General features: G+C 49.6%; 1 protein-coding gene across 1 annotated transcript in view; it reads right to left on the bottom strand.

The window, feature by feature from the left end:
- DPYSL5 (dihydropyrimidinase like 5) overlaps window positions 1-18,628 on the bottom strand; it is a 77,702-nt gene extending 59,074 nt beyond the window's left edge. Inside the window, exon 1 of the mRNA XM_045844715.1 lies at window positions 18,512-18,628. The gene's annotated coding sequence lies outside the window, so the exon portion shown is untranslated. The remainder of the gene's footprint in view (window positions 1-18,511) is intronic.
- Window positions 18,629-24,562: the final 5,934 nt, after the last annotated feature.

The following is a 24,562-nucleotide window of genomic DNA, read 5'->3' on the forward strand; positions in this document are numbered from 1 at the left end:
AGAAAAAAGGGACATCTGTAATAACATATTCAATAAAATATCCTTAAAATGGCAAATGAGCACATGAAAAGATATTCAGTATCACTGATTACCAGGGAAATGCAAATTACAACCATAATAAAATATCACTGTTCATTAGAAGTATGAAATATGACCATCAGAATGGCTAAACATAAAAGGACTAATAATATCAAGGTTAGAACTGGAACTCTCACGCATTTCTGGTGGGAACATAAATGGCGCAAACAATCTGGAAAACACTCTGGCAGTTTCTGTTGAGTTAAACACACACTCACCAAACTACTGGTAGTCTCTAAGTATTTGCCAGAGAAATAAAAACGTGTGCACACAAAGACTTCTAGTAACTTTTCATCATAGCCCTAACTTGAAAACAACTCCAAAAGGTGAATGAGTAAACAATTTGTTAATACAGTACTAATTCCAAATAAATAAGGGAGTAACACTCAGCAACGAAAAGCAAGTTGCTCCCAGAGAATGGGAGAAAATTTTGCAAGTCATATATCTGATAAGAAACTTATTAAGAACTCCTACAACTCAGTAATAAAAAGACATGTATTTATAACCCAATTTAAAAATGGGTAAAGGATCTGAACAGACATTTCCCCAAAGATACACGGATGGCCAACAGCACAGGAATGATGCTCAACGTCATTAGCAATCAGAGAGATGCCAATCAAAACTCGAGGTACCACTGCACACCCACTAGGATGGTTACACTAGAAAAGACAGGTAGTGAGTGCTGATAAAGCTGTGGAGAGAAGCTGGGACCCTCGTGCACTGCTAGTGGAAAAGTACAAAAACACAAGCCCCTTTAGAACACACTGTGGCAGTCCCTCAAAGAGCTCTAGAATTACCATATGACCCAGGAATTCCACTCTTAACTATATACTCCAGAGAAATAAAAAACAAGTCCTCGCAAAAACTTAGGCATGAATGTTGGTAACAGCATTATTTCTAACAGCCAAAAAGTGGAAACCACCTGAAAGTCCATCGACTGGTGAATGGATAAACAAAATGTGGCAAATCCATATAGTGGAATACTAGTCAGCAATAAAAGTACCGATTTATGTCAGAAGCCAGTCACAGAGGGCTACCTGCTGAAACCAATTGTCGCTTAGGGGCTGTGCAAACACAGGCAGCAGAGGCTGGGTTTGGGCCATGGGCCAGCAGAGCTTCTCAGTTTCGGAGTAACTGAAATTTTTGGCTTGTTAATTCTTTGCTGTATGAGACAATCCTGTGTGTTTAAGGATGTTTAGCAGTATTCTTACTAAACATCCTATGCCAGTAGCTCTGACTTGGTTGTGACAACCGAAAATGTCTCCAGACACTGCCATATTGTCCCCGAGGGACAAATTCGCTCCTGGTAGAAAAATATTGATCTACATTGATAGGGCACTGGTTGGGGTGGGGAGGGTTGAATAGGAAGAGGCACAAGGGAACTTCCTGGAGAATATTCTCTATTTTGATTGTGGTGCTGATTTCTCAGGTATATAACTATGTCAAAACTCTGAAATGTACACTGAAAATGATTGTGTCTATTGCATGTAAATTATACATCAACAAAGTTTTCTTAACAATAACACAGACCGGGTGGGGTAGCTCGGATGGTTAGTGTTGTCTGGATACAGCAAGGTTGCAGGTTCGACCCCTGGTTAGGACACATACAAGAATCAACCTATGAATGCCAATGCATAAACAAGTGGAACAACAAATCGATGCCTCTCTCTCAGATAATTTAAAAAAACAAAAAAACAAAAACAAAACAAGGACACATTAAAGAGAATTGCTAAAGGGAAATCAGAAAAAGAAGAGCTGTAAGTTAGCAGGAATTGAATCCACCGCTAAGCTTCTGGGCAGTGCCAGCAGCAGCAGCAGCGGTCCAGGAAGGGGACTTCTCATCGTTGCACAAAGGGAGGCTGAGATTCCCCCCCCGCCCCAGGAAAGGCCGTTGAGCCCCAGGTCATTGGCTGGTCTCCCCCATCCCAACAAACACTCAAAATAAGGCTTCCCTCAGAAAGTTTTAGAGAAAGTTGGTCTGCTTCCTATGTAGATGAATCTAGAAGGAATTTATTGGATTACTATTTAAGGAAAATAAGGAACATGACAGATACATTTGACTGCCGTTTTGCAGAAGGCGCAGAAATATTTTTTTCTAATGGGCATTTTTAATATGGAGCACCATCAATAAAAGCCCAGGGAAATGCCATTAAATTGTAATTTAGGGCTGACATTTCTGGGGAGTGTGAAAGTGATAAGCCCAATTATAAATCTACATCTGGGGCTCTAACCTGCACCGTGAAGAGAATCCAGATACACCCTGCACGTGCTCTCGCGGGAAACGGTTAGAAAGGTGTCTGAATGTGGCTGCTCTGGTTCAGTCACACCAACCCGGTCACCACCGAGATCAAACTCATGCTCCCTGACGGCCTCTGCCCTCGGCCTGGTGTTCAAAGGTGTGTGTGTGTGTGTGTGTGTGTGCGTGTGCACGGATGGTTTCAGGGAGTTTGCCATTCCGACAGAAACGAGACCGACTCAGGAGCGAGGAGGCGGTCCCTTTTTCAGTTCGCTTTCTGTGCTACCGGTCACATCAGGGGCAACGTCTCAGTTGGCAAGTGCGTCCCGTCTAACACCCAGCCCTTGCTGAGTCCCCCTGGTAACGAAGCGAAGAGCGAAGTGTGGATTGTCGCTGGAATTCAGTAACATTGCTCAGCTTCCATTGTGCTTCTTGTTCTAGTAATGTACTTACGCATGGCAAATGTTTCCATGTATGATGTTGATAATACTTAAAAAAATTAAAGTAAAAAAGGCAAAACTATTTAAAGAAAAATATTAAGCATCAACCCCATAGATGGCATTCCCCTATGAAATGCCAGGAGGAGGGTATATGCAAATGACACAGGAGGGCAGACTAGACAATCCTCTTGGCCAGGAGTCTCTAAGCTCTTTCTGTAGAAGGCCGGGAAGGGAACACTTTCGGCTTTGCGGGCCACTCTTGGGCTCTGTCACATGTTCTTTTTCAAGTAATCCCTTGACGTCGTAAACGCCAGGCTTGGCTCCTCAGGCCGGCGGGCCGGCAGGACACTCGATGGTTTGCCGCTCCTGCTGCGGGAGCTGTGCTTCCCGAGAGTGGCCGCCAGCCGCGCGGGGCTCTTGCGCACTCGAAAAACGGCTAGTCTGACGCCTGAGAAACGAAACATTTAATTGCACATTTTAAGTGGCTAAGGCACTCCGCAGCGCAGCTCTAGCCAATGATTAAGGGAAAGTGTAACTATTTCATACCAGGGTTAAATGGCAACCATCGACGGAAAGCTAACTGCCTCTCGACCTTGACTTTCCCGGCCTCGACCAGCTCCTCGAGAGCCGTCAATAGGTTACATTGTGATGGCAACTCACAGGCATTTTAGTCAGGAATAAAGCAGGGCAGCCTTCCCGACAACGATTATTAAACAATGTTTGTCCTTTCCTTAAAAAATGCAGCCAGATGGGAAAATTAAATCCTCAAGATAAATATGGAAAAAAGAGAGAAATTATGTTATGATTGTATGCCTAGAAAAACTAAGAAAATTGGTAAGATAACAGATTATAAGATAAATATAATAAAATCAATGTACTTTTTCCTATACTAGCAGCCAACCAGCTAGAAATAGAAAAAAAAAGTTGTGTTCACAACAGTGAAAACCACTGCAGGACATTTACAGAGAAAGAATACAGCACGGAGCCTTGGCTGGCATAGCTCAGTGGATTGAGCGTGGGCTGTGAACCAAAGGGTCGCAGGTTCGATTCCCAGTCAGGGCACATCCTGGGTTGTGGGCCAGGTCCCCAATGGGGGCCACAAGAGAGGCAACCACACATTGATGTTTCTCTTTCTCTTTCTCCCTCCCTTCCCCTCTCTAAAAATAAATAAATAAAATCTTTAAAAAAAGAGAAGAAAGCGCAGAGAACGGTCCAGAAAAGGCGAATCTAAATATAAAGCATTTTCTCTATTTTGGTCTTTTTTTTTTTGTTTCGTGGCTACCCAGCACCTGGAATGGGAACAGGAGTGACTGCAAATGGGCCGGAGTTTTCTTTTTTGGGTGATAAAAATTTTATAAAATTAAGCTACATGATGACTGCACAGCTCTTTATACATATTAGTGATCAGTGAATTGCACACTTAAGGTGAGTGAATTGTATCGTATGTATTTTATACCTCCATACAGCTTCACACACAGGCGCACACACACAAAACTAAGGCACAGATTCTTATAGACCTTCTCAAAGTACATAAAATAGCAACTGAACAAAATGAAAGAAATATATTCTTAGATGGGGGAAGCTAATAGTAGAAAATGTCAGTTCTCCCAAAATATACATAAAGGTAATGCAATGCCTATTAGAATTCCTAATGGGCTTATTTAGAAATGGCTAACAATGAAATCCAGAAGTTAAGAAAATTACAAAAAAAAAGAAAGAAAATTACAAAAAGGAATGCCCCGGAGGAGGTAAAGGACTTCCTCGGGAGTAGGAAAGATGCTGCGTGAGATTGCTGCAATTAAAACTGTGTGTGTCAGCATACGATTAGACAAAGAAGGGAGCGGAGCAGAACACGGCGCTTGGTAGCAGATCTCAACTACACCCAACAAAGTGATTTTTCAGTCTGGCGGGGGAAGATGGATGGGGCTGGCGTCGCTGGCTATTTGTCTGGGAGAAAATGCAGTTGGCTCCTACTCTAGCATTTCCCCAAATCTGTGACCTATCTGGAATTTATTTCAGTGTAAAACATAAAACCATAAAAACATGAGAAGAAAGCCCAGGATACTACATGTACAACCTAGACATAGGGGAGTTTTAACTCAGTTGGGAAACGCAGAAGTCATAATGGAAAAGTCAGACTTCTGACTTCATACAGAATTTTAAAATGTGGTAAAGGAAATGATATCATAGAAATAAGTCAATAGACAACGCATAGCCCGGGAGAGCATACGCACACAATGACTCTAAGCTCTTACAAACTGATAAGAGTGCAATCACGAGAAAGACGGGCACAGGACAGCAGTAAGTGGTACGCAGAAGAGCAAATGGAATGAGTAGCCACATGGAAAGAGAAGTCCAACCTCTCCAGCAATCAGAGATGCAAAGGAAGCCACGAGGAGGTGCCACTTCACACCCATCAGGGTGGCAAAGCTTCCAGGGTGAGATACCTGGCACTGGCAGGCTCGGGGGAGGCGGGAGGGGGGCAGGCAGGTTGGGAGTGGCCATGGGGCAATGCTGATGGAAATGTGGATTACATGCTTTACAAAAACAGCATCGAAAGGCCTCTATTAAAATTTTAAAAAGATCTCTGGGTCAGCAACTCCACCCCTAGGACTCCACCCACAGAAATAAAAGCACGAGAACATAAGAGGGCAGGTACAGAGTGGTCCACTGTGGCGCTGTTGGTAGGGAAAAACAAACAAACAAACAAACAAACAAACACACAAACACAAAACTGAGCACCGGAAACAAACTGAGTGCCCAGCAAATGGGAATGGGTGCAAACCCCGTGGTACCATCCAAAGGATAACTCCTGCCTACTCGCAGCACTTCAACACTAACCATCTGGAGCTGGTGCAGACCCTCCCAGGGTAAAAGCTCAGTCCCACCCACTGCGCTCACTGCAGGTGCCAGTCTGCCAGTCGCACGTCCCAGGCTGTCACCTGTACTTCCTACCAACCGACTCTAAATCAGAGGCTCCCACCAAACCCGTCTTCCAGTTTGATAAGTTGCCAGGAGGACTCTCAAAGCTCAGAGACACACTTTACTTACTGTTACTGAATAAAACCTAGGAACAGGCGAACGGAAGAGATGCACAGGGCAAGGCCTGCAGAAGGGCCGTGGGGCTGGTCCTCTCGGGGCTCACCACCCTCCCAGCACCTTGACGTGTTCGACCCGGAAGCTCTCCAAACCCCTGAGGGTTTTTACGTGGACACGATGGATCGATGGATCGATCATCATCGGCCATGGGTGTGTAACTCCATCTCCAGCCCCTCTCCCCTCCCCAGAGGTGGGGTTGGGGGGTGGGAAGTGGGGCTGAAAGTTCCAACCCTCTAATCACCAAGTTGGTTCCCTTGACAACCAGCTTCCATGGCTCGGAGAGTCACCTCATTAGCATAAACTCAGGAATGGTTGAAAGGGCTTATTATGAATAAGAAAAGACGTTCCTCTTACCCTCAATCAATCAGGAAATTACAAGAATTCTAGGAGCTCTTTGTCAGGAACTGGGGATGAAGATCAGGTATATATATATATACATATATATATATATATGTATATATATATATGTATATATATATATTTATTTATTATATCACCATATCACATTATGCATGCCATAGGATATTATGCAACTTTTTAAAAGATCTATACCAACTGGCTTAAAGCTTCTTCCAAAGTGCAACAAAAAAGACAAACTGTAGAGATGACAGATTTTACCAAAGTGGAAATCCAATACATATATCCATGACATCTGTTTGTAATGGGATTCCATTCTGGTAAAATGAGTAAGGGCAAAAACTACCTAAGCATGTGTCTTTATCCAACATACAATGATGCACAAGAAGTAAAAACCATGGTGAAACACCCATTTACACCGATTACCTGGGGGTGAGGAGGTGGTACAGAGTTGGTGGAGAGAAGTAGAAAACAGAAGAAATGAGAGAAAGGGAAAAACATCCATTTTAAAAAGAAAGATAAAATAACAATTAAAAACAGAATGGATGCCTTCGTGTGTGTGTGTGTGCATGTGCGTGCACTTGCTCGCATGCACGCCTACACAAGTAGATGCACCAACAGTCACCAAAATACAAATGGTGGCTACCTTAGGGTCGTGGGGTTTCAGGGGACTTCTACTTCATTTTTCGTACAATGAACATTGCTTAAATTTTTCAGTGACTATAAAATCAGAGGCGGGGGAAGCGACCCCGCCCTTTTAAGGCCACTCACACCAAGCCACCGTGGTGTACCGTGCACATACCTCCTTCTAGTCCTTACAGCACAGTGCGATGCGTGAGGACAGCAGGGTTCGGAGTGGTTCAATAACTCAGAGGGATCACGCAGATTACTCGTCAGTGTGAAAGGCGAGACCTGCACCCAGATTTCACCCCTGCGCACTGTACTCTCACGTTACGGGCCATACTGGTCACAGGGCATTTACCTTCTCTCCGGCCAACCCATGTGCCCTTCACCCGCCGGGTGCCCCTCCCTGTCCTGGTGGAGGGCTTCGGAATGAGTGCTGCAGAACCCCCCACATCTCCACCTCTGCTAGCACGGCAGGCCATGATCACCAGGGTGGGAAGGCCTGTACGTGGGGGATCTTTGTGTTAACAATTGCGTTCATACTGGGCACGGGGTCTTGTAATGATGAATTTGCTGACCACTGCTTAGGAGCTGAAAACCACAGAGAAGCCCTGAGCTATGTTTTCCAGGTTCTTGACTGTCTCTTCACTTACAGGGTCTTTCTCGTGGGCCATACCCATTATGATGCATTTTTATACAGTAAAATATGCACTGATTACTCCAAGTTCACCATATACTTAAAAACCAAAAACCCAAAACCTACCTACACATCTTAATCGAGAACAGAGGATTCTACAATTAAGAGGAAAGATCTCATTTTCTGTGCTATTTATTGGCTATTTGCAGCATGAAGGATGTGAGCAAAGGCTCTCAGAGAAAGAATTAGCCCTGCCTGGTGTGGCTCAGTGGATGGAGTGCCAGCCTGCAAACCAAAAGGCCGAAGGTTCGATTCGCAGTCAGGGCACATGCCTGGGTTGCAGGCCATGACCCCCAGCAACCGCACATTGATGTTTCTTTTTAAATCTTTTTTAAAGATTTTATTTATTTATTTATTTATTTACTTACTTATTTAGAGAGGGAAGGGAGGGGGAGAGAGAGAGAGAGAGAGAAAGAGAGAGAGAGAGAGAGAAACACCAATGTGCAGTTGCTGGGGGTCATGGCCTGCAACCCAGGTATGTGCCCTGGCTGTGAATTGAACCTTCGACGCTTTGGTTCACAGCCTGTGCTCAATCCACTGAGCTACACCAGCCAGGGCCCCAAATAAAATCTTTTAAAAAAAAGAAAAGGGGGATGAGACTCACTATTTTAAAACTAACTTTAAAACAGAAAAAAGCACATTATATTTATGCACAGGATTTTGTTAAACACAGACTAAACTACATATATTTTGAAACTTATCATTGTCTTCATTGATTTTCACCAGTAAAAAAAAATCTCAGAGGGTGGTGTGGAAGCCCCAGGGAACTAGAATATAAATTCTCGCAGATAAAGACAAGTTTTCCTCAGTGTACACCCTCTCGGGCCCCATTCCTGTTACTCACCTGAGCAAACAGACCCACGGAGGGGGAGATCCAGGAAGAGACGGAGCAGGGGGTGGGCGTGTGCTCGGTCGCTCCTGCCCACCCTCAGGCCGTCCTGGGCCCTGCCCAAGCCTTTCCAGTCTGACATCTGCCAAACTCATCCTTGGCCCAGCCTGCAGTCTCACACCCACCCCTCTGCCCGAACGCCCTCGTCCCCCAATCCCACCAGAACGCCTTATCAGGGTTTTTCTTAAATCCTCACCCGAGGATATGTTTATTGATTTGGTATTTGATACACACACACACACACACACACACACACACACACAGAGAAAGATGGATGTGAGAGAGAAATATTGATCAGTTGCCTCCCACATGTACTCAGGGAATCAAACCTCCAACCTAGGTAGTGCCCTGACCAGGAATCGAACCCGAAATCTTCTGGTGCTCAGGATGACGTTCCAACCAACTGCGCCGACTGGTCAGGGCTAGAAAGACCTCTGAGTACCTCATGGCCAGAACTCTCAGCCTCGCTCACACCCTGCCACTTCTCCGACAGTGGTTACACAATCTTCAGGGTGGTGCCTCCCTCCACCCTTTCTCTTCCCACTGTGCTGAGTTAGCACGGTGCCTGGCTAGCGGCAGATGCTCCGGAATCTTAATCACCTCCCCCTTTCATCACCTAGGCAAAAAATCCTGCTTTCGGATTTCTACCTGCTCTGGATAGAGACATAAGGAGGCTGTCAGGACCAGCGAGGCCGGCCCTTTCAGACGGGGCCCAGGAGGGCGGCAGGAAGTGAGCCTTGGAGCAAACGGGGTGCCTCTTCCTACGGCACGCTGGTGGGTTCCACATTTTAACTACACATAACTTCCAGAATTCTTGGTAACTTCATATCAAAACAAAAAAAAGGTATATCATGAATTAGAGTGCAGACATTGTATTACTTTTTAAAAATATATTATTTATTTATTTATTTTTAGAGAGAGAGGGAGGAAGGGAGAAAGAGGAAGGGAAACATTGATGCGCAAGAGATATATTGACCAGTTGCCTCTCACGCTCTCAGCTGGGGACCTGGCCGCAACCCAGGCATGTGCCCCAACTGGGAATCGAACCACTGTCCTTTTGGTTCACAGGATGGCACTCAGTCCACTGAGCCACACCAGCCAGGACTGTATTACCTTTTTAAGATAAAAAAATGAGGCTTCAACCGCCACAAAAGGCCACATATGATTTCATCTATATGAAATGTCCAGAAAAGGAAAACCATTCGAGATAGAAAGTAGATTAGTTGTTTCCAGGAGCTGGGAGGTGGGGTGGGGATAGGAGGGTGGTGGAGGGGTGTGGGGAGTGATTGTTAATGGATAGGTTTCTCTTGGGTGATGAAAATGTTGTAAAATTAAAGTATGGTGGCAGTTGCACAACTGTGTGAATACACTAAAACCCACAGAGTTGTATACATTATGGGTGACTTCATGGTATGTAAATTGTATATCTCTAAAACTGTCAATAAGGCTTCAAGGACGTTCTGAACTTGTACCAGAATGCTTCGCGCTCAGACCCCAGGGCGACCTTTCGGAAGCAGTCACGGGAAAGACTGGAACCCCAGCCTGGCCCACAAATCAGGAAACAGGTTCCCAGGAGGGCACCGGGGCACAGCGATGGGCCCCGGGCTCCAGACTCCCCCCTGCTCCTGGCCAGCAGCTGCACGGAGCCAGAGTGAGTGGGGCTCAGGTGCCAAAGCCTGGCGCTGATTCTGGAAGTGGGTCTGTGAAAATTATGTGAGCATATGGACAGGGTTTGTAGAAAAAGCAAAAATCACATTAGCTGTATTAGCAAAATGGCCTATGGGTGATTTTACAATTGATTAAATGTTAGAATGTTACATTAATACATTTTAAAGTATAAAATTAAGTCCCATATTACAAAAGGTATGAAGTATTTAAGTGCATAAGGGACTCAGAATTCAAGCGGTAAATCTAGGTTTTAAGTTTGTCTTTTTTTTTTTTTTAGAAAGGGGGAGGGAAGAAGAAAGAGAGGGAGAGAAACATCAATGGGTGGTCGCCTCTCATGCACCCACCCCTGGGGACCTGGCCTGCAACCCAGGCATGTGCCCTAGACTGGGAATACAACCCTCGACCCTCTGATTCACAGGCAGGCACTCAACCACTGAGCCACACCAGTCAGGGAGTAAGTAAATCTAGGTTTGAAAGCAATGATAAATCTGTCCTCACTCACTCGCTTGTTTAAGCGCCAATATCAAACATGTTAGGGCATGTAACAAGAGAACATCTTTCTCAGCGCCAAACCTGGGCTGTGAATGGGTCTCACAAAGAAAAATCAGCCAAGTTAGGAATTCATGACTGCTCTGTCATGGTCCTTTGGCGGCACAGGTCTCATGACCACCGCCCTATCGTTACGACAAATTTGCCGGCCTCCATCTACTGAAACCTTGTTTATCACAGCCTCGGGGATGCAACAGGCTTGCCTGGTACCCACAGTCTGAGGCCCATTGTGCTCATCGTTCCGCCTCATCTGTATTGTTTTTCACTATCCACTGAGCTTTTTCCACTACAATCCATTTGTAAAAATCACTTCTGTTTTAAGTCTTTTTAGAAAGCCACAAAAATGGGATATATGCTATACTTTGAATTTCCCATTAAGAAATATGAACTTTATGATTCCAAGCTGAGACTTTGGAGGCCTTTTTTAGGCCACAGAAATCACACAGTTCAGAACTGTTATCTGACCTAACAGAAGAAATACAAAGTAGCAAACAGAATAGAAAACTCACTTGTTCATCTTGGGCAAGGCTGACAGAACCCCTCTGGAATGATCTTTAGATCCATGTTGCAGTTACAATCTGATTCTCATCTTTTCCTTAAGAAACAGGAGTAAGGAAATTGCTACAGCGAGACTCAGATCGAAGCACGGCCATTTAAAAATGTTCATTTCAGCTACCACGGAGTCAGACGCAGCTTAAAGTTCTATTTTTTTGCTGAAGAATGAGCTTAAAACAAATCTCTGAACAAGCCACACATTTTACCCACCTTTAGGGTTTCTAAAAATAGTTTAATCACAGCACTGCATACCTCAGAATTTTTTTTTTTATAAATTCACCATTAATCTTACTATTTAGCATGGTCTACTAAAAACACAACATACGCATATCCTAAACCAGTAATTCCATTCCTAAGTACATACCCAAAAGAGACACACATGCCCTGGCTGGTGTGGCTCAGTGGAGTGAGTGCCTACGTGCGAGGTCGCAGGTTCAATTCCCAGTCAGGGCACATGCTTGGGTTGTGGGCCAGGTCCCCAGTGGGGGGTACACAAGAGGCAACCACACACTGATGTTTCTTTCCCTCTCTCCCTCCCTTCTCTCTAAAAATAATCTTTAAAAAGGTTTTTTTAAAAGAAACACATATGTTCACCAAAGGACACATGTTAGAATGGTCACAATAGCACTATTCATGATAACCCCAAACTGGAAACTACCCAATACCTACAACAGCATAATGAATTAAAAAAGCATGGTACACTTACACAATGAAATGCTATATAGCAATGAAAATGAGCAAATTAAATGTAACACTGAGCAAAAAAAGAGCCACTTATGAAAGAGTGCCTCACTCTATGATTCCATTGTAAAAAGTTCAAAAACAGGCAGGGCGGACCTATGCTGGGTGGACCAATGCTGGGCAGAGTCAGGACAGTGGTTAGTGACCTCGGAGCAGGAGTAATGACTGGGCGGGGTTTAGGGGGCTTCTGGGTACTGGAAATCTATGTCTTGGTCTGGTGCTAACCACATCTATGTTTAGTTTTCAGAAATTTATTAAGATAAACATTTATGATTTTGTATGCTTTTCTGTATATGTTATACTTTACTGAAAAGTTTTCAAAAACCTATTTTTAAAACACACCCTCACCCGCCCCCCCCCCCAAAGTCACCATTTTATGTATGCCTATTGTCCACTTTTGGTAATATGGCAGATTTAAAACAATCCAAGGAACTGCATTCAAGTTGAGTTTCACAGGTGTTGGAAACAGGAGCAAAAGCATATTAAATGAAAAAAAAGAACAGAACGAACACATCACCTCACAACAACCCAACTGGTAAAGTGGTGGAAATAAGAAAGCAGGAGACCTCTCGGAGAACAGTGGTTCGAGCTCGGCAGAAGGACAAAGGGCAGGGCGGGGCCGGACAAAAGCAGGGGGAAGAAAGGCCCAAGGCCTGAGAAACCAGAGCGTGCCCACGGCGATTTGAGGTCAACAAAGGGGCCGTCTGTAACGGACACTGGAGTGTCGCGGAGATGGTGCGGCTGAGCGCTGGGCTCTGCCGCCCTCCGCAAGGCATGCGGGCGGTGACAGACCCGAGGACTTTGCTGAGCCAGCAAAGATGCACAGATGTCGGGGGTGGGGAGCGACACCGCCCCCAACTCACAATGCAGATGCGCCCCGTTTTTTTCAGGAAAATCTAGTCATTCATAAAACCTATATATCATGTGGGCAAAATTTAAATGCGGAGCCGGGGTCTCCATGACTGGGAAATCTTGTAAAATATCACCAAATCATTCAGTGGTTGATTCTTTCAATATTGTCTATTGAAAACACACTCAGACCACTACTTCGTGCTTGAGGCTCCTTGGTGAAAAAAGAAGCTCAAATTCTATTTGAAACTAGGTGAGAAGCACTATGGCATTGCTCCTTGCTAATGTATCTTTAGTTTATTGTAAATCTGATACCCAACGTGTAAGGTTCTTTGCTTGGGGTAGTGTTTAAAAGAGTGGACCCCATGATGGTTAGTTTTTTGTGTCCATTTGGCTAAGCTATCGTACCCAGTTATTCAAATACCTATCTACAAGTGTTGCTGTGAATGTATTTTTTTTGTAAATGTGGTTAACATCTACCATCAGTCAACTGGAAGAAAGGGGGGATTTTCCTTGACATTGTGGGTGGGCCTCGTGCAATCAGTTGAAAGGCCCTAAGAGAAAAGCTGAGGTTTCCCTGGGGAAGAAGAAATTCTGTCTTAAGACCGCAGCCTAACCTCCGGCCTGCCTGCCTGCCTGCCCGCCCTGTGCCTGCCGGACTCCTCAGCCGCCACAATCACACAGGCCAGCCCTTCCTGGTTCTGTTTCTCCAGAGAACCCCAACTCACACAGACTCTAAGCAGACTCCTGGGTTCGAAGCTCAGCTCTGCCACTTCTCTAGCTGGGTGGTTTCTGTACCTCTGTTGCTTCACCTGCAAAATGGGACTAATAACTAGCACTCAACTCGCAGGAACTAAACAGAACCCCCAACACAGAGTACTAGTACTCTGCAAGTGTTTGTTACATGAGTAATTCCGTGGTGGTGAGTTTACTTCTCAGTTGGAGAACTTGAGACGTTTTTATTCCCAAATATTTGCAATGATCTCCTTTCCCCCACACCAAGATCAGAACAGCCTCAGCACCGACAGCACCTCACCAGCCTCAGGCGCCTCTTCATTTAGACGGAGCAGGAGCAGGGTGACGCACCAGGCCAACTCTGCACACGGCCATGACTCGGCAAAGCTGGGGTCGGGGCACTTCGGGACCATTCTGAACTCTGCAGCTTCTCAGCTGCTGCCGACAGCTGTGCTGAAAGAGGCTCAGACTCAGCACAGAGCTATTTCTACTATTTGCAAAAGGGGGAGCTTCAGAAAGGGGTCCTAACAAATTCTCCCTGTTCCCACGGTGGATGCCCACTGCAGCCTGCCTGGTCCCTTGGGATGAAAGATTAAATGGGGAATCCAAATGCTGTTTTTGTGAGCACACGTTCTGGAGGAAGAGTGTGATGCTGGTGCCGATGGCGATAACGAATCTTCACTGAGCACATGCTTAGTACCAGACACTGCCCTCGGTGCCATGCATGTATCAACTCATATTATCCCCATTGCACAGGATCAGAAACTGAGTCCCTGAGAGAAAAGCAACTCACCTAAGGACAGACAGGCAGAAAGTGGCACAGTTGGCATTGGCATTGGACCCCAGGCTGTCTGGCTCAGATGCCTCGCCCTCCTGTACATGTTGCCTCTGAGCCTGGACTGCGGGGGGCAGGGGGGTCCAGATGGGAGGGGGCGCGGGAACAGGCGCCAGACTGAGCTGTGATGGACGGGAGGGCGGGAGGGGTTCTGGGGATGCTATGGTTAAGTCAACTTATGGTACGTTCAATGCGTTTTAAAAATTGACATAAAACAAATCATAAATAATATTCCATCATGAATTTCTTTTGTTAAAGTATATGATGTGTCTGCTCTTATAATGTAAACATTAAAGTTCATTAAAGATTCATACTATCATTTGAACCCTCATCTTCACATAAAAAATTTAAGGCAAAGCAGTTCTGAGGTGATTTCTCGTTTACTCACTAGAAACGCAATAAAATCAAGCACCTTACTTGTTATTCTCACTTGATTTCATACGATACCACCTTCTTCCCACAGGCTTTCACAGGCAAAGATTTTCTGTATCACTGTTCTCTTACAGGATCCTACAAACTAAGCCCTGAAAGACTATTCTGAAATATTTTCTTATAGCTCAGAAAGAAAAAATGTGTGCGTAAGATAAGATTCCACGAGAATTTGGTTAAGTTTTACACCGGAACGACAGACTGGGTCTTGGACACTCTTTTCTAATAATACCTACTTCTCTGGTTCTCAGCGTGTATTAAATACTAGTTTACCCCATAGATTTGTTCACAGTTGTGATAGCCTCTGGCCCACAGTTGCCCAGAGCTAATGACGGATGGCGCCGAATCCTGGCTTGGAGGAGCTGCTAGCAGGGAGGGGAAATTCTCAGAGGCCCGTGGCAGAAGGAAGACAGAGAAAGGTGGGGGTACCGACATGATGAAGCTTATTCCAAGTTCCCTACCCTAATTCTGACCAAGTGTGTGAACTTGCCTGGCTGTGTAACTGTTTCTAGAGGAGACAGCGTGCACTGCACTGAGAATGGTGATGCCGCCCTGGTCACATCTGCATCCCGGAGAGGCTGTGCTGGAAACAGCCAGGTCTTCCCGCCCTGTGAACCTCTCCTGCATACCCAGCCCAGGCCTCCAGGCTCTTGGAGATGAGAATTAGGGATGGCACCCCAGAATCCTGGGGACATGAAGCCCTTTTGAGGGCCACGTGCCTCTCCCCCCCCGCCCCCGGGCCCTGTCTCCCAGGCAGGGAGACTGTCACAGGAGGAGGGAAGGCAATGCTGCTTTCTCTCCATCTTCCCTGTGGCAACGGGCTGGCCATCGGGCATTCCTCATCTGTGAACTCCCCGCCATGAGGAAAAGACCGGGTTGGATGCTCACACAGGGCCTTGATAGAATACACCCTTAAACAAACCCCTAAAATTCTTTCCAAAAGAATAAAACAAGAAAACACCTCCTCCTAAAACTTTTTCCCTTGGGCAATGACATGAAAACACATCTCCCATTGGCACCTTGCCACAAGAAACACCCTCAGCACCAGAGTTCTGGTTTTTTAAACTGGGATACCTGGTTTTCATCTACACTGGAGACAGGGAGATCTATTTAGCTAAACACATACAATGGCAACATTCCAGCTAGTCCTTCCACACTGGTTTCGTAAAGTCTGAGAGCCACCATCCTTTTAAACCTGCAAGACACAGCTTACGGTACATCCCAGGCAAGAGACCTTCCCGCCACCTACTACCATACAGTATGGGCCAGAGCAAGAGCCCCACACACCCCTCACCTTAAGTATCGACCTGGTTAAGAAAGACAATCTTTCCAGGCTAGGTTAAGAGAGCCAAAGGATGCATCAGATAACTTAATGGCAAATACAAGCCACATCGATTAGTGCTATGATGCAGCCATTTAGCTAAGCTTCCTCCACTCTGGAATAAAAATGCTTTTGTTTTGCTTTTTTTATACTAATGAACGACAATTTAAAGTGATAAACCTCATGCTAAAGAGTCACCTTTCATACCAGCTAAACAATGATTGAAGAAAACCTGCAAAACAGAATTCTGGCTTGGGGCTGGCCTTTCACACGCCGGGGCACCGCAGCCTGCCGTGAAAGGTGCTCAGACCGCCAGCGAGACTGTCTGAGTGCCTGGCAAGGGCTGTTGATTCTTGTTTTGTGTTTCCACTGCTGTTTATCTGCTTTCCCATGGGCAAGCAGCCACCTGCTCCCACAGAGCCGTCCCTGTCTTAGGTCAGCAGACAATACCAGCGAAATCTGCAAAGGATCGAGGTACCGGCTTGGGTGTGGCCACTGGCAAAGCCAAGCCCTGGTCCCCGGGCTGCGAGCTCTAAGACCAGGAGCCGCACCCTCGGCCGGTCATCTCCAAGGCAGCTTCTGCTGATTTGACCAGAATCCCCACCAGCCTTGACTGCTCCCTCTAGGAACGCACAGCAGGCGATGTGGCCTCCTCCTCAGACAAAGCCAGGTGCTCAGGGAACCCGCTCTGCGCCGAGGAGACCTCCGGGTCACCGCCCGCCTGGTCGCCATGCCTTGTCTCAGCGGCTGGTCTACCGCGCGGGGCAGGGAGCCGGGCCGCGACTAGAAGGCACCGAGGCCGGGAGCGGCGGCGGTCTGCCGACCCCACCGGGGTCTGGGGGGACGCGCGACTCCCACCCGGGCATTAACGGCGGAGCGGGGTGCCTCACACACACCCCACGACGAGCACGTGCCCCGAGATTGCCCCGGGAGCATTTTCTGCACCAGAAAATTGCACACGAGGTCTAGGGGGCCCTAGCTCGCCATCGTCGTCGTCGGGCGGAGACCAGTGACGGCTATTGTTCTCCTGGTGTCCCCGGGCGGGAGACGGCCCCGTTCCACCTCCCCGGCAGCATCTGCCACTGGACCGAGCCTTTCAGCTCCGCGAATTAAAGGGTGTGCCTGTGGCGCTGCGGATTATCACAAAACCCTGAGTCCCCACGGGCTTGCGGCAAGCCGGGAGACAAAGCTCCTTGGGGGACAGTCCAGACGGGTCCGGATCCGCGTCTGTCTCCCGGTCCAAGAGCTACACCCAGGCGGCCACCGGGACCTCCAGGCCCCGCGCCTAGAGCTGGGTGTCCTCACCCGACAGGCCCGCCTCCCGGCTGCCTGCCCCTCCCTTCCCTGGAGACCTCCCTCCTCCGTACAGCTCGAGCCTCTTCCTCCCTCGCATCCACCCTCCTCAAACCCAGACGGTCTCCACCCTCCTGCATCTCCCCTCGCCGCCTTATTCATATCAGCCCCAGCTTCGCCTCGCGCCACCTGCAGCAAGCTCCCTCCCTCCCTCCCCCGACCCGCCCTCCGCGCTCTTTTCTTTCCCCCTCAAACCCTGGCCTCCACCTCCCCCTCCTCCCAGGCCCAGGCACCTGTCCCACCCAGCTGCCCCATCTCCCCATCTAGGCTCAAACGGTGGCCTCGTCTCCGCCCCTCCCATCCCAGCTTCTCTCCAGCTCCGACTACTGCCCCCTCCCCAGCCAGGCCTGGGGCGTCACTGTCTCGCCCGCCCAGCTCAAGGCTGCGGGTAGGGCTCCCGCCGTGGACTCGAGCGAAGCTGAGGGTCTTCTCTTGGCCCGGGCAGCGCCAGGCGGCCTTTGTGGTTCAGGCAGGTGCCTCGGAGGCGGCAGGCGAATCGTCCCAATGCGTCCGCTCCGTGAGCCGGACGGGTGGAACGGGCCGCCGGGTCCGGTCCAGGCTCGGCAAATCCCATCCCGAAGGCGAGACAGACGAAGGGCGTGTGGACGTGCGGGGACCGGGGACAGCGCCGGGCTAGGGGCTCGGGCAGGACGGGCCGGCATCCAGGGAAGCCCCCGCCCAGCCTTCCAGCCTTTCGCTGCACCTGGGCGAGCGAGGCCGGGCGCCGGGGGTGTCCTACGAGTGAAGCCCTTTCAACCGTGCCGCCTACTCACTCCAGTTCTTTGCAATCCCACGAGCAAACATTAAACGCCTACTGTGAACAAGGCACCGCACGCCGTTCTGTGGGCGTACAAAGAGGACCGCATTCAGACCCCGGTTTATCCCCGCCCGCCGCCCGCAACTCCAAACCATCCCCTCACCGCGTTCCCGGCGGCCCGGCCCCCGGGCGCACACCAGTCCCTGCCCTTTTGTGCACCTCTCCGAGAAACAGAGGTCGCGAGACGCACGCCCCAGGCCGGGGAGGAAGAGCCCCCCGCCCGCCCCGCCATCACCCACTCTTCCGGGATGCTGCGGCTGCGAAGGTCTGCGGGTCCGTCCGTCTCTCCCGGGTCTCGCCGCGGCACCGGAGCTGCGGGTGCTCGGGGCGGCGGCGGCGGCGGCGGCTGCACGCGCGCTCGCTCGATAGCCGCCTAGGCGCGCGGGGCGCTGGAGTCCCAAGCCGCGAGCGGGGGAGGGGACGTGGGCGGTGGCTGGAGGCCGCACCGGCCAATCACAGATCCGGAGGCCCCTCCCCAGTTCCCCCACCTTGCTCTAGAAGGTTGGGGGAGGCGGGAACGGGCGGCGCCCTGCATCCTCCGCGCCTCGCTCGGCCACCGCCTTGGGACTACAACTCCCGGCAGACCCTGCTGCCGGGCCGGGGTCCTTGAGGGGACAGAGGGCGCGGCCCGCGATCCGCCGACTCCCCCTGTTGACCTTCCCTGCGTTCCTCTGGGTTTCCATGGTGACTCCCGATGGTTCACAAAGCGCTGGCGCTTGGACGAGCTGAGGCCTGGGTCCCCAGGAAGGCTGCAAGGAGCGTCCCCAGGACGGACCGCCTCCCACCCTCCTGCAAAACCCCACCCGAGGGGCTGAAACAATGCCTGGTCGCCGCCTCTGCGGGGCGGTGCAGGCGGGGCTCCAGCCTCCCGGTTCCCGCCGAGACCCAGTCCCACGCCTTCGAAGTGGGCACCCAGCGGGATTCCAGGATGGAACGAGCAGAGGCGGTTATCACGGGGAAGTGCTCTCACTTACAAAGTGGACGGCCACTCTGGGCCACCTGCGTTCGCATCTTCCCCCTGCTGTGGCCTCCACCCGAGTTCGCTCCGGGTGGCGCTGCGCTGGGGCTTCTCCGTCCAGAGCTCTCAGAGTCAGCTGCCCGTCCTGACACCCAACTTATTCAGGGGCTGCTGAAGCCTCTGGGAATGTGTGATAACTCAACTCACAGTTACTTCACCTGTTTTCTTCGTGTTTTAAAAGTACATATAATTTACTTATTTAAAAAAATATTAAAAGAGAGAGAGGATCATTACGCCCTGAATGCCTCTCAAGACTTTACCGTGTGTTATTTAATGTAATAGTTTGCCTCGTTTCACTGAACGTCACTCCAAAGGCACTGCTACTGATAAGATGCTAAAATGCAGCGCTGAGTCCTTGCTTCCAACCCCATCCCGGAGTCCCTGGGGAGCCCCACTGAGCTCCTGCAAAGACCCCTCCTCTGCCGCGCCGGAGAGGGGGTGAAGACGAGGGAGCTCCCCTACTGCAGCCGCACAGCCCCGAAAGGCGCATTCCTCCGCGGGAGGCTTTCCAACAACATGGTGTTTCGCTACTCTGGAGAGCGCCCCCTCCCCTCTCAGCAGAATGTACAGGCGTGCTGGCCCGCAGAGCCCGCGGAGGTGAGGTGGCCGTGGGCCGCTCTCCTTGCTGTCCTCTGCGGTGGGCTCAGGGCCTGGATCGGGCCAGGCTGTGACGTTTGGGGGATGCACTCCTGGATCATCTCCCAGGGGTTTCCGCACCGCCTGGGCGGAAGGTTTACTTTCCTGCCCTCTCCCTACCCTCACCCAGTCGTGGGCTCATGCAGGGAGCCCCCAGATGAGCCTAGGGTCCAACCCACAGCACCCATACCCCAGGGGAGCCTAGGATGTGGGTGTGAAACTTGGGGGAGTCGCTGCTCCTTTCCCCACTGCTTCATGTTGGGGCACTGCCCTATGAGTTTCTCCAGGCGTTGGCCAAACTCCGTACTGACCCAGGGGTTTAGGCAAAATGGATCGCACCTCGGGGAGGCAAATCGGATCCCAGATCTACCTCCCCGCAGCTGCTGCGTCCTCCGGCACGGTCCATACTGCACTTTTTGCCTGAGGGGAGGTAGCCCTCTAGTGGCAGTCAATGTTTTTTCAACATTTATTGGACAACGTTTGGATTCTTGCTTCTTTGCTTTCCTGGGCAAAAAAGAGCTGCCCCAAAGTCATCTGTTGACCTGGGACATTGATGAAAGTCGCACCCAAACCCGAGATTGTAAATGTCCCCAGTAGTTTATTTTAGCTTTATTTATTTAGAATCTATTCTCTCTTTCCTGGAAAATAGAAAGAACACAGAGCTCAGGGTCACACATCCCTAGGTTGGAATCCTTGCGATACTTTCTGGGTACTTGACCTTGGAGAGTTACTTAATCCATCTGAACTACAGCTCCCCCACAGGATGTGAGGATCATAATAATTCTCTTAACTTTGTTGTGATGATTACAGGAGGAAATGCATAAAAGGGCATAGCACACCACCTGGCATATTAGCATGCACTCAACAAATGTAGCTATTATTATTCATCTACTCAACAACAAACAGTTATCAGACCAGCGTGAGGGACAGAAGAAAATGACTCTCCTGTTATAGCAGCCACAAAAGACAATATGTTTGACCTTTATTATAAAGCGCCTATGAGCAGTTTACACAAGGCAGAACAGAATTCAGGCAGGAGAGAAATCAGTTCTGAGCAGATCATCAGGGGATGGAGGGACTGAATCTGGATTTTCCCCAGATGTTGATCTGCTGGAGGGTTCTAAGCAGAGGTCTGAGGTTCCAGGATGAAGGAGTCAACGCTTGTGGGTGGAGAAGCTGAGGGGTGTTTGGAAGGCAGCTGAGGAAACCCCATAGCTTGAAAATCAAGTCCGTGAAAGGAGATGGTGGGAAGAGAAGGGACATTAAGGTAGGCTGGTGGGTGTTGGGGCCAGTCTCCATGAAGTTCATGGCTACTGGCTTTTATGAGTAAATGTGTTTGGAGTTCCACTTGCCTTAACCACAAGCCTCTGGATACTGGGCGAGTGAAGGGTCACCATAAAAGGGGGAGGGATGAAAGACTGGTAGGTGTTTTTAGAGCACATCATTTAATCCTTCCCACTCCACACAGCAGGTGGCATTGCCCATGCCCCACAGGTGCGGAGACGGGGCTTAGAGAGGTTCAGTGACTTGTCTGGAAGGTCACACTGCTGTAAGTAGCAGAAGCAGGTTTCCAAACTCCATCTTCCCGACGCAAGCTGGGCCCTTCCCGCATCCCCTCCAGAAGGCTGGCAGACGGTGGGGACCGTGAATGACTCTCAAGGAAAACCTGTGCCAAGTCACGGCACCCAGGTGGTCCTTCCTTTGCAGTTTCAACCTGTTCCTCCTTGAGGTGCCCTTTGAGAAAGGGTGTTCTCCAGCATTCCTAAGGAGCTTGACGTTTACCTAGCCACTAAAAAAAATGGTGAGCCAGCAGTCAAATCTCTATATGCAAGTCAGTGCCATAGGGTAAGATCCCCCAAAGAGTCTGGAAAACCCAGGCAGGGGGGCCATGGCGCAGCAGCAGAAGCACTGGTTCTGAATCAGACTGTAGTGAGCTTGAACCAGACACGTACTGAGAGCCTCAGATGCCTCGTCTATAACCTGAGCTAACAGTACCCATCTCTCAAGGCCACGGCCAGGGTAGACGGTGCAACACCTGCAGCGGTGGGCCTTTCAATGTATGATATGTATTATAACTTGGGCAATCGAGGAGGGTGCTTGGTGAGCAGTTGCAGGAAAGGGTGATGGTAAAAGTCTGCTTGCAGGCTCAGCAACAGCCACTGTGGATAATCCAGGGGAAGCTTGCGGGGAGAGGACAGGCGAGGGTGGCTAAGAGGAGGGGCAGCAGGGGAGGGGGTGGGGGGAAATTCTCCCAGCTTGGAGGACAAGGCGGTGCTTGTAGAAGAGGAAGACCATCCCACGGAGAGCAGGAAGCTGAATGCGAAGGGGATAAACATGGACATGTAGAAGGATCGAAGAGGGGGAGTCCTGGGGAAAGGGAGAGGGGAAGAGACTGGGAACACAGACGGAGTGTGGGGGTACCCTGGGAAGGAGACAAGGGCAAACACAGCAATGCACAGAGGACACCTTCCAGCCTGAAACTGGCTGGAGTCCCAGAGCCTGTCCGGGACTGTAGCTCAGTGACTGGGGCAAGTCGCTCAGTCCCTCTAAGCCCCAGCCACAGAGTCCCTTGCAGCTCCTGGGGTCCAGCAGATGGGAGGGGAAAGCTCCTCACTGAGGAACTGTGAGGATTAAACTTGGTGATGCTGGGAAAGTGCCTGGCACCCAATAAATGGCAGCCACTGTTTCAGTTAGGGTTCCATGGTCATGCCCTCAGGGAGGCCGAGTAGCCACATGGCAGAGGCAGGGCTTGACCATGGTGCAGACCCAAATCATGGGAATGGACACCCCAGTACCAGGTGAGGAGCACAGTCATGTAAACAGGGTGGTGGCCTTCACAAGGAGCCCCAGGGTGCATTGCAGGATGGTTCAGAGGGGAGCAGTCTTGGGGGCGAGGACTTGGTGGGGCTCAGAGATTTTAAGGGATCCTGAAAGGTGGTCACCAGCTTTGAACGAAATTGGTCACGCTCAGTTCCAAAGTGCGGGGACTAATGCACCATGACACCTTGAATTTATTCTCTGCTTTTCTGCCAAGAAGATCAAAGCACTTCACAATAATTTCCTCTACATTTTCCTGAGAAAGGAGCCAGTGGGGGGAAAACCCTTTTCACCTATGAGCTACGTTTAACATCAATCATCATCTTTGACATTTTATAATTCCTTATGGGGACCTGGCTTCTGCACGCTGGGGTGCACGCAGCCTCAGCAGCGCTCCAGGAGGCAGACCGACAGGCGGGATTGACGCCGTCTTACAGACGGGTGCTCTTATAGACGGGTGCGTGGGAGCCCAGCACCTTAGCGCCTTTCCCAAGTGAGACTTCCTGTCTCACGGCTGCACACACACTGGTATTTCCCACCAGGCGTCAAATTCCACACAGACCCCAGCAGGGCCAGCCCCCCGGAAGGCCTCTGAATGGAGCAGCTCATGACAGTGCCACCAGTGCCCCTGCCTGAATACATGGGGACGATGGAAGCAGCCCGGGCGGTGCTGAGCAGGGCCAGGGCTGTCCTGGCTGCAGGGGTCAAACTATTTATTTGTTTATTTAAAACATTTTATTTATTTCTTTTTAGAGAGGGAAGGGAGGGACAAAGAGAGAGAGACATCAATGTGCGGTTGCTGGGGGCCATGGCCTGCAACCCAGGCATGTGCCCTGACTGGGAATCAAACCTGCAATGCTTTGGTTCGCAGTCCGCACTCAATCCACTGAGCTACGCCAGCCAGGGCTTATTTATTTTTTTAAACAGAGGAGGGAGAAAAAGAGGGGGAGAAACATCAATGTGATCTACCCCACCACCGGGAACCTGGCCCACAACCCAGATATGTACCCTGACTGGAAATCAAACTGGTGACTCTTTGGTTCATAGGCCGGCCCCCAATCCACTGAGCCACACCAGCCAGGGCCAACATGGTTTGTTTGTTTGTTTGTTTGTTTGTTTGTTTACAGTTGTAGCCTAATTTAACTGCCTGCACAGCTGTGGTCAGTGTATGACCTAGCTGGATTCATTTTCCTTCAGGTTCTCTCCTGGGCCTGCCAGTGGAAAATGCTGGTGGGGGCCTGGAAAGTGGGAAGAACAAGGAGACATTTTCTTTTTTAAAGTTTCAAAGGGCCTTTGGTGGCACAGCAGCCACGGAGGAAAGGGCTTCCCCAGTGTGGGTGGGGTCGGAGCTGGGGCTCCTCTCCTGAGCTCTTGCTCAGCAGCAGCATGAGCGTGCGTACATGGGGCTCCAGCGCAGTGCCGGCCGGGCCCTGCTTCCAGGGCCCCGCTGAGCTGGGCTTGGGAGTGGGTAGCTCCCCGGGTTTTGAATGACAGCTCTCTTCCCTTTTGCTCTCCCAGCCCTCCACAACTTTATTGTGACCAAATCCCTTCCATTAAATTCCTCTGCTTGGGGCCCTGGCTGGTGTAGCTCAGTGGATTGAGCACGGGCTGGGAACCAAAGTGTCGCAGGTTCGGTTCCCAGTCAGGGCACATGCCTGGGTTGCAGGCCATGACCCGCAGCAACCGCACATTGATGTTTCTCTCTCTCTCTCTTCCTCCCTTCCCTCTCTAAAAATAAATAAATAAATACATAAATAAGATCTTAAAAAAAAATTCCTCTGCTTGAACTATCTAGACTGGTGGTTTCTGTTTTATGAGT

Source organism: Phyllostomus hastatus, unplaced genomic scaffold (genome assembly GCF_019186645.2).
Source record: "Phyllostomus hastatus isolate PE091 unplaced genomic scaffold, TTU_PhHast_1.1 phas_contig_402, whole genome shotgun sequence".
NCBI classification, from domain to species: Eukaryota; Metazoa; Chordata; class Mammalia; order Chiroptera; family Phyllostomidae; genus Phyllostomus; species Phyllostomus hastatus.